The sequence below is a fragment of the Borostomias antarcticus genome (assembly GCF_949987555.1).
Source record: "Borostomias antarcticus genome assembly, contig: scaffold_311, whole genome shotgun sequence".
NCBI lineage: Eukaryota > Metazoa > Chordata > Actinopteri > Stomiiformes > Stomiidae > Borostomias > Borostomias antarcticus.
In genome coordinates this window covers 42,501-51,782 of record NW_028176655.1, presented here as the reverse complement: position 1 = coordinate 51,782, position 9,282 = coordinate 42,501, and the positions used below count along the sequence as shown (strand labels likewise).

Sequence of the window (9,282 nt, the reverse complement as noted above, 5' to 3'; positions counted from 1 at the left end):
CATGTTTAAATAAATGAAACTCTTCAGTATGAACAACGCTGTGTCTAAATGAAACTCTTCAGTATGAACAACGCCGTGTCTAAATGAAAGTCTTCAGTATGAACAGTGCATATATATATATATAGAACAACTGCGTGTGTGTTTCTGGATGGATGTTGTCCAGCAGGCGTGCCCATGTCAGCGTAGAGGAGAGAGAATCACACGTCAACTCAACCTCTTATTTGTGCTTTTCAGAGTCACCAGGGCCGAGTTCCTGGTTCAGATGAAGGCTGAACCTTAGTTTGTTTGTTAGTGTTTTCTCAGTGAAGCTGTGTGAAGGCTGTAATATTAAGCCTGGACCCCCCTGTGGCCCCCCTAACGAGGGCGGATATTTAAACCTCACACACACGTGACAACTCATTTCAGTCCATGCAGGCAAAATGCACAGTAACCTAGATATTAGACTAGCTATAAGGTATAAATGGGTCTTTTTCTTCCTAAATATAAGAATTAGGACTTCATATACAGCAGAATGTCGTGGGGGGAGGTAGGGGGCGTGTCCTTCCCATATGTGCAGCACCCCATCCCAGAACATAGTTCCAGTGTTCGGTAGGCCCCCCCTAAAATCACATGTGGCCCCTAAAATCACATGTGGCCCCAGACCACCATTGCTGGGATCACCTGGAAGCTGATGTAGTGAAGTGCTCTGCTGTAAATGGTAAATGGTAAATGGACTGCACTTATATAGCGCTTTTCCACCTTAGCGGCACTCAAAGCGCTTTACAATGGCCTCTCATTCACCCATTCACACACACACTCACACACCAATGGCGGTAGCTGCCATGCAAGGTGCTAACCTGCTCATTGGGAGCAATTTGGGGTTAGGTGTCTTGCTCAAGGACACTTCGACATGTGGACAGTCGGAGCTGGGATTCGAACCACTGACCCTTCGATCATTAAACGACCCGCTCTACCAACTGAACGTAGCTGCATGAGCTCTCTAAATCAACACAGCGTGTCCGTATGTGTTGCAGAGAAAACCACGTACACAGCCAGGATAAAACACCACACCACTCTTTTCTTTTTCAGAATAAAAAACCTCCAAAATAGTGATCGGTTCTCAAGGCTAACCCTAACCCTAACCCTAACCCTAACCCTGACCCTGACCCTGGACCGTCGGTGCACGGCGACGGCGATGACGTCATCCGCCCCACCCACCACCAGCAGGGTGACGTCATGGAGGCAGTGCGGAAGTAGGAAGGGGGGATTCCTGAGCTCAACGCTCACAGCTCACCAGCCTGGGGTTGACACCACTCCGGACAGCTTTAAGCGTTTAGAGATGATAACATCAACATGATGCCGCTTCTCTAGATATTGATGATCAGAATATCGCCCTGTTTGTGGCAGTGGCTCAGACAACCGACGTGTTAGCTTAGCTTAGCTTGCTGGCTAACGTCAGTTAGCTTGCCTGATAGAACACAACATCCGTGATCAAACCGAAAGGTAAGGCCTCACTCAGCTAACCCTGTCTGTCTGCTCCTCCTAGCTAACCTGTCTGTCTGCTCCTCCTAGCTAACCCTGTCTGTCTGCTCCTCCTAGCTAACCCTGTCTGTCTGCTCCTTCTAGCTAACCCTGTCTGTCTGCTCCTCCTAGCTAACCCTGTCTGTCTGCTCCTCCTAGCTAACCCTGTCTGTCTGCTCCTCCTAGCTAACCCTGTCTGTCTGCTCCTCCTAGCTAACCCTGTCTGTCTGCTCCTCCTAGCTAACCCTGTCTGTCTGCTCCTCCTAGCTAACCCTGTCTGTCTGCTCCTCCTAGCTAACCCTGTCTGTCTGCTCCTCCTAGCTAACCCTGTCTGTCTGTCTGCCTGCTCCTCCTAGCTAACCCTGTCTGTCTGCTCCTCCTAGCTAACCCTGTCTGTCTGCCTGCTCCTCCTAGCTAACCCTGTCTGTCTGCTCCTCCTAGCTAACCCTGTCTGTCTGCTCCTCCTAGCTAACCCTGTCTGTCTGCTCCTCCTAGCTAACCCTGTCTGTCTGCTCCTCCTAGCTAACCCTGTCTGTCTGCTCCTCCTAGCTAACCTGTCTGTCTGCTCCTCCTAGCTAACCCTGTCTGTCTGCTCCTCCTAGCTAACCCTGTCTGTCTGCTACTCCTAGATAACCCTGTCTGTCTGCTCCTCCTAGATAACCCTGTCTGTCTGCTCCTCCTAGATAACCCTGTCTGTCTGCTCCTCCTAGATAACCCTGTCTGTCTGCTCCTCCTAGCTAGCTACTCCTAGCATCTTCTGTGCAGATAAAGAGAGAGAGCAGCTAGCTAACTAGAGAGAGCAGCTAGCTAACTAGAGAGAGCAGCTAGCTGACTAGAGAGGGCAGCTAGCTAACTAGAGAGAGCAGCTAGCTAACTAGAGAGCAGCTAGCTAACTAGAGAGAGCAGCTAGCTAACTAGAGAGAGCAGCTAACTAACTAGAGAGAGCAGCTAACTAACTAGAGAGAGCAGCTAACTAACTAGAGAGAGCAGCTAACTAACTAGAGAGAGCAGCTAGCTGACTAGAGAGAGCAGCTAGCTAACTAGAGAGAGCAGCTAGCTAACTAGAGAGAGCAGCTAGCTGACTAGAGAGAGCAGCTAGCTGACTAGAGAGAGCAGCTAGCTGACTAGAGAGAGCAGCTAGCTGACTAGAGAGAGCAGCTAGCTGACTAGAGAGAGCAGCTAGCTAACTAGAGAGAGCAGCTAGCTAACTAGAGAGAGCAGCTAGCTGACTAGAGAGAGCAGCTAGCTAACTAGAGAGAGCAGCTAGCTGACTAGAGAGAGCAGCTAGCTGACTAGAGAGAGCAGCTAGCTAACTAGAGAGAGCAGCTAGCTAACTAGAGAGAGCAGCTAGCTAACTAGAGAGAGCAGCTAACTAACTAGAGAGAGCAGCTAACTAACTAGAGAGAGCAGCTAGCTGACTAGAGAGAGCAGCTAGCTGACTAGAGAGAGCAGCTAGCTGACTAGAGAGAGCAGCTAGCTGACTAGAGAGAGCAGCTAGCTAACTAGAGAGAGCAGCTAGCCAACTAGAGAGAGCTAGCTAGCTAACTAGAGAGAGCAGCTAGCTAACTAGAGAGAGCAGCTAGCTGACTAGAGAGAGCAGCTAGCTGACTAGAGAGAGCAGCTAGCTGACTAGAGAGAGCAGCTAGCTAACTAGAGAGAGCAGCTAGCTAACTAGAGAGAGCAGCTAGCTGACTAGAGAGAGCAGCTAGCTAACTAGAGAGAGCAGCTAGCTAACTAGAGAGAGCAGCTAGCTAACTAGAGAGAGCAGCTAGCTAACTAGAGAGAGCAGCTAGCTAACTAGAGAGAGCAGCTAGCTAACTAGCACAAATCACACAAAATAATAACAACTGACATTGACAGAATAATGGGTCGTTAATGCAGTGGGCTCGCTAGCTATGGGATGGCATAAGCGTCGCATGTTGTGCTAATATATTCAGAACAATACAATAATCTAACGTTAGTGTACAAGTACATTCTGATGTTTCCAGCTGAGCTAAAACGAAGATGACAGCCGAATGAACAGAATATACTTCCTTCAGTTAGGCTAACGTGATATGAACCATGGAGGCATCCGCTATAGCAGCGTTTCTAACTGGCTAGCTGGTTAAAGGGTCTTTATTCTCTAGCCCTGGTTCAGGTGGGGAGGGGCAGGTAAGGGTAGTTATTCTCTAGCCCTGGTTCAGGTGGGGAGGGGCTGGTTCAGGTGGGTAGGGGCTGGTTCAGGTGGGTAGGGGCAGGTAAGGGTGTTTATTCTCTAGTCCTGGTTCAGGTGGGTAGGGGCAGGTAAGGGTCTTTATTCTCTAGTCCTGGTTCAGGTGGGTAGGGGCAGGTAAGGGTAGTTATTCTCTAGCCCTGGTTCAGGTGGGTAGGGGCAGGTAAGGGTAGTTATTCTCTAGCCCTGGTTCAGGTGGGTAGGGGCAGGTAAGGGTAGTTATTCTCTAGCCCTGGTTCAGGTGGGTAGGGGCTGGTAAGGGTAGTTATTCTCTAGCCCTGGTTCAGGTGGGTAGGGGCAGGTAAGGGTCTTTATTCTCTAGTCCTGGTTCAGGTGGGTAGGGGCAGGTAAGGGTCTTTATTCTCTAGCCCTGGTTCAGGTGGGTAGGGGCAGGTAAGGGTAGTTATTCTCTAGCCCTGGTTCAGGTCGGTAGGGGCTGGTAAGGGTAGTTATTCTCTAGCCCTGGTTCAGGTGGGTAGGGGCAGGTAAGGGTAGTTATTCTCTAGTCCTGGTTCAGGTGGGTAGGGGCTGGTAAGGGTAGTTATTCTCTAGTCCTGGTTCAGGTGGGTAGGGGCAGGTAAGGGTCTTTATTCTCTAGCCCTGGTTCAGGTGGGTAGGGGCTGGTAAGGGTGTTTATTCTCTAGCCCTGGTTCAGGTGGGTAGGGGCAGGTAAGGGTAGTTATTCTCTAGCCCTGGTTCAGGTGGGTAGGGGCTGGTAAGGGTAGTTATTCTCTAGCCCTGGTTCAGGTGGGTAGGGGCAGGTAAGGGTAGTTATTCTCTAGTCCTGGTTCAGGTGGGTAGGGGCAGGTAAGGGTAGTTATTCTCTAGCCCTGGTTCAGGTGGGTAGGGGCAGGTAAGGGTAGTTATTCTCTAGCCCTGGTTCAGGTGGGTAGGGGCAGGTAAGGGTAGTTATTCTCTAGCCCTGGTTCAGGTGGGTAGGGGCAGGTAAGGGTAGTTATTCTCTAGCCCTGGTTCAGGTGGGTAGGGGCTGGTAAGGGTAGTTATTCTCTAGCCCTGGTTCAGGTGGGTAGGGGCTGGTAAGGGTAGTTATTCTCTAGCCCTGGTTCAGGTGGGTAGGGGCAGGTAAGGGTAGTTATTCTCTAGTCCTGGTTCAGGTGGGTGGGGGCTGGTAAGGGTAGTTATTCTCTAGCCCTGGTTCAGGTGGGGAGGGGCTGATAAGGGTCTTTATTCTCTAGCCCTGGTTCAGGTGGGTGGGGGCTGGTAAGGGTAGTTATTCTCTAGCCCTGGTTCAGGTGGGTAGGGGCAGGTAAGGGTAGTTATTCTCTAGCCCTGGTTCAGGTGGGTAGGGGCTGGTAAGGGTAGTTATTCTCTAGTCCTGGTTCAGGTGGGGAGGGGCTGGTAAGGGTCTTTATTCTCTAGCCCTGGTTCAGGTGGGGAGGGGCTGGTAAGGGTAGTTATTCTCTAGCCCTGGTTCAGGTGGGTAGGGGCTGGTTCAGGTGGGGAGGGGCTGGTAAGGGTAGTTATTCTCTAGCCCTGGTTCAGGTGGGTGGGGGCAGGTAAGGGTAGTTATTCTCTAGTCCTGGTTCAGGTGGGTAGGGGCTGGTAAGGGTAGTTATTCTCTAGCCCTGGTTCAGGTGGGTAGGGGCAGGTAAGGGTAGTTATTCTCTAGCCCTGGTTCAGGTGGGGAGGGGCTGGTAAGGGTAGTTATTCTCTAGTCCTGGTTCAGGTGGGTAGGGGCAGGTAAGGGTAGTTATTCTCTAGCCCTGGTTCAGGTGGGTAGGGGCAGGTAAGGGTAGTTATTCTCTAGCCCTGGTTCAGGTGGGGAGGGGCTGGTAAGGGTAGTTATTCTCTAGCCCTGGTTCAGGTGGGGAGGGGCAGGTAAGGGTAGTTATTCTCTAGCCCTGGTTCAGGTGGGTAGGGGCTGGTAAGGGTAGTTATTCTCTAGCCCTGGTTCAGGTGGGTAGGGGCAGGTAAGGGTAGTTATTCTCTAGCCCTGGTTCAGGTGGGTAGGGGCAGGTAAGGGTAGTTATTCTCTAGCCCTGGTTCAGGTGGGTAGGGGCAGGTAAGGGTAGTTATTCTCTAGCCCTGGTTCAGGTGGGGAGGGGCTGGTAAGGGTAGTTATTCTCTAGCCCTGGTTCAGGTGGGTGGGGGCTGGTAAGGGTAGTTATTCTCTAGCCCTGGTTCAGGTGGGTAGGGGCTGGTAAGGGTAGTTATTCTCTAGCCCTGGTTCAGGTGGGGAGGGGCTGGTAAGGGTAGTTATTCTCTAGCCCTGGTTCAGGTGGGTAGGGGCAGGTAAGGGTAGTTATTCTCTAGCCCTGGTTCAGGTGGGTAGGGGCAGGTAAGGGTCTTTATTCTCTAGCCCTGGTTCAGGTGGGTAGGGGCTGGTAAGGGTAGTTATTCTCTAGCCCTGGTTCAGGTGGGTGGGGGCTGGTAAGGGTAGTTATTCTCTAGCCCTGGTTCAGGTGGGTAGGGGCTGGTAAGGGTAGTTATTCTCTAGCCCTGGTTCAGGTGGGGAGGGGCTGGTAAGGGTAGTTATTCTCTAGCCCTGGTTCAGGTGGGTAGGGGCAGGTAAGGGTAGTTATTCTCTAGCCCTGGTTCAGGTGGGTAGGGGCAGGTAAGGGTCTTTATTCTCTAGCCCTGGTTCAGGTGGGTAGGGGCAGGTAAGGGTAGTTATTCTCTAGCCCTGGTTCAGGTGGGTAGGGGCTGGTTCAGGTGGGTAGGAGCTGGTAAGGGTAGTTATTCTCTAGCCCTGGTTCAGGTGGGTAGGGGCAGGTAAGGGTAGTTATTCTCTAGCCCTGGTTCAGGTGGGTAGGGGCAGGTAAGGGTAGTTATTCTCTAGCCCTGGTTCAGGTGGGTAGGGGCTGGTAAGGGTAGTTATTCTCTAGCCCTGGTTCAGGTGGGTAGGGGCAGGTAAGGGTAGTTATTCTCTAGCCCTGGTTCAGGTGGGGAGGGGCTGGTAAGGGTAGTTATTCTCTAGCCCTGGTTCAGGTGGGTAGGGGCAGGTAAGGGTAGTTATTCTCTAGTCCTGGTTCAGGTCGGTAGGGGCTGGTAAGGGTAGTTATTCTCTAGCCCTGGTTCAGGTGGGTAGGGGCAGGTAAGGGTCTTTATTCTCTAGCCCTGGTTCAGGTGGGTAGGGGCAGGTAAGGGTAGTTATTCTCTAGCCCTGGTTCAGGTGGGTAGGGGCAGGTAAGGGTAGTTATTCTCTAGCCCTGGTTCAGGTGGGGAGGGGCTGGTAAGGGTAGTTATTCTCTAGTCCTGGTTCAGGTGGGGAGGGGCAGGTAAGGGTAGTTATTCTCTAGCCCTGGTTCAGGTGGGGAGGGGCTGGTAAGGGTAGTTATTCTCTAGCCCTGGTTCAGGTGGGTAGGGGCAGGTAAGGGTAGTTATTCTCTAGCCCTGGTTCAGGTGGGTAGGGGCAGGTAAGGGTAGTTATTCTCTAGCCCTGGTTCAGGTGGGTAGGGGCAGGTAAGGGTAGTTATTCTCTAGCCCTGGTTCAGGTGGGTAGGGGCAGGTAAGGGTAGTTATTCTCTAGCCCTGGTTCAGGTGGGGAGGGGCTGGTAAGGGTAGTTATTCTCTAGCCCTGGTTCAGGTGGGGAGGGGCAGGTAAGGGTCTTTATTCTCTAGCCCTGGTTCAGGTGGGTAGGGGCAGGTAAGGGTAGTTATTCTCTAGTCCTGGTTCAGGTGGGTAGGGGCTGGTAAGGGTAGTTATTCTCTAGCCCTGGTTCAGGTGGGGAGGGGCAGGTAAGGGTAGTTATTCTCTAGCCCTGGTTCAGGTGGGTAGGGGCAGGTAAGGGTAGTTATTCTCTAGTCCTGGTTCAGGTGGGTAGGGGCTGGTAAGGGTAGTTATTCTCTAGCCCTGGTTCAGGTGGGGAGGGGCAGGTAAGGGTAGTTATTCTCTAGCCCTGGTTCAGGTGGGTAGGGGCAGGTAAGGGTAGTTATTCTCTAGCCCTGGTTCAGGTGGGTAGGGGCAGGTAAGGGTAGTTATTCTCTAGCCCTGGTTCAGGTGGGGAGGGGCAGGTAAGGGTAGTTATTCTCTAGCCCTGGTTCAGGTGGGTAGGAGCTGGTAAGGGTAGTTATTCTCTAGCCCTGGTTCAGGTGGGTAGGGGCAGGTAAGGGTAGTTATTCTCTAGCCCTGGTTCAGGTGGGTAGGGGCAGGTAAGGGTAGTTATTCTCTAGCCCTGGTTCAGGTGGGGAGGGGCAGGTAAGGGTAGTTATTCTCTAGTCCTGGTTCAGGTGGGTAGGGGCTGGTAAGGGTAGTTATTCTCTAGCCCTGGTTCAGGTGGGTAGGGGCAGGTAAGGGTAGTTATTCTCTAGCCCTGGTTCAGGTGGGGAGGGGCTGGTAAGGGTAGTTATTCTCTAGCCCTGGTTCAGGTGGGTAGGGGCTGGTAAGGGTCTTTATTCTCTAGCCCTGGTTCAGGTGGGGAGGGGCAGGTTCAGGTGGGTAGGAGCTGGTAAGGGTAGTTATTCTCTAGCCCTGGTTCAGGTGGGTAGGGGCTGGTAAGGGTCTTTATTCTCTAGCCCTGGTTCAGGTGGGTAGGGGCTGGTAAGGGTCTTTATTCTCTAGCCCTGGTTCAGGTGGGTAGGGGCTGGTTCAGGTGGGTAGGGGCTGGTAAGGGTAGTTATTCTCTAGCCCTGGTTCAGGTGGGTAGGGGCTGGTAAGGGTCTTTATTCTCTAGCCCTGGTTCAGGTGGGTAGGGGCTGGTAAGGGTCTTTATTCTCTAGCCCTGGTTCAGGTGGGTAGGGGCTGGTTCAGGTGGGTAGGAGCTGGTAAGGGTAGTTATTCTCTAGTCCTGGTTCAGGTGGGTAGGGGCAGGTAAGGGTAGTTATTCTCTAGCCCTGGTTCAGGTGGGTAGGGGCAGGTAAGGGTAGTTATTCTCTAGTCCTGGTTCAGGTGGGTAGGGGCTGGTAAGGGTAGTTATTCTCTAGTCCTGGTTCAGGTGGGTAGGGGCAGGTAAGGGTAGTTATTCTCTAGCCCTGGTTCAGGTGGGGAGGGGCAGGTAAGGGTAGTTATTCTCTAGTCCTGGTTCAGGTGGGTAGGGGCAGGTAAGGGTAGTTATTCTCTAGCCCTGGTTCAGGTGGGGAGGGGCAGGTAAGGGTAGTTATTCTCTAGTCCTGGTTCAGGTGGGTAGGGGCTGGTTCAGGTGGGTAGGAGCTGGTAAGGGTAGTTATTCTCTAGTCCTGGTTCAGGTGGGTGGGGGCTGGTTCAGGTGGGTAGGGGCTGGTAAGGGTAGTTATTCTCTAGCCCTGGTTCAGGTGGGTAGGGGCAGGTAAGGGTAGTTATTCTCTAGCCCTGGTTCAGGTGGGGAGGGGCTGGTAAGGGTAGTTATTCTCTAGTCCTGGTTCAGGTGGGTAGGGGCAGGTAAGGGTAGTTATTCTCTAGCCCTGGTTCAGGTGGGTAGGGGCAGGTAAGGGTAGTTATTCTCTAGCCCTGGTTCAGGTGGGGAGGGGCAGGTAAGGGTAGTTATTCTCTAGTCCTGGTTCAGGTGGGTAGGGGCTGGTAAGGGTAGTTATTCTCTAGTCCTGGTTCAGGTGGGTAGGGGCTGGTAAGGGTAGTTATTCTCTAGCCCTGGTTCAGGTGGGTAGGGGCTGGTTCAGGTGGGTAGGGGCAGGTA

At 52.6% G+C, this 9,282-nt stretch overlaps 1 protein-coding gene across 3 annotated transcripts in view; it reads left to right on the top strand.

Annotated features, from left to right (window-relative positions):
• Positions 1-1,233: 1,233 nt before the first annotated feature.
• The window catches only part of ikbkg (inhibitor of nuclear factor kappa B kinase regulatory subunit gamma), a 23,844-nt gene continuing 15,795 nt past the window's right edge, over positions 1,234-9,282 (top strand). For all 3 annotated transcript variants that reach the window (XM_084462221.1, XM_084462220.1, XM_084462219.1), the window contains exon 1: positions 1,234-1,482. The gene's annotated coding sequence lies outside the window, so the exon portion shown is untranslated. The remainder of the gene's footprint in view (positions 1,483-9,282) is intronic.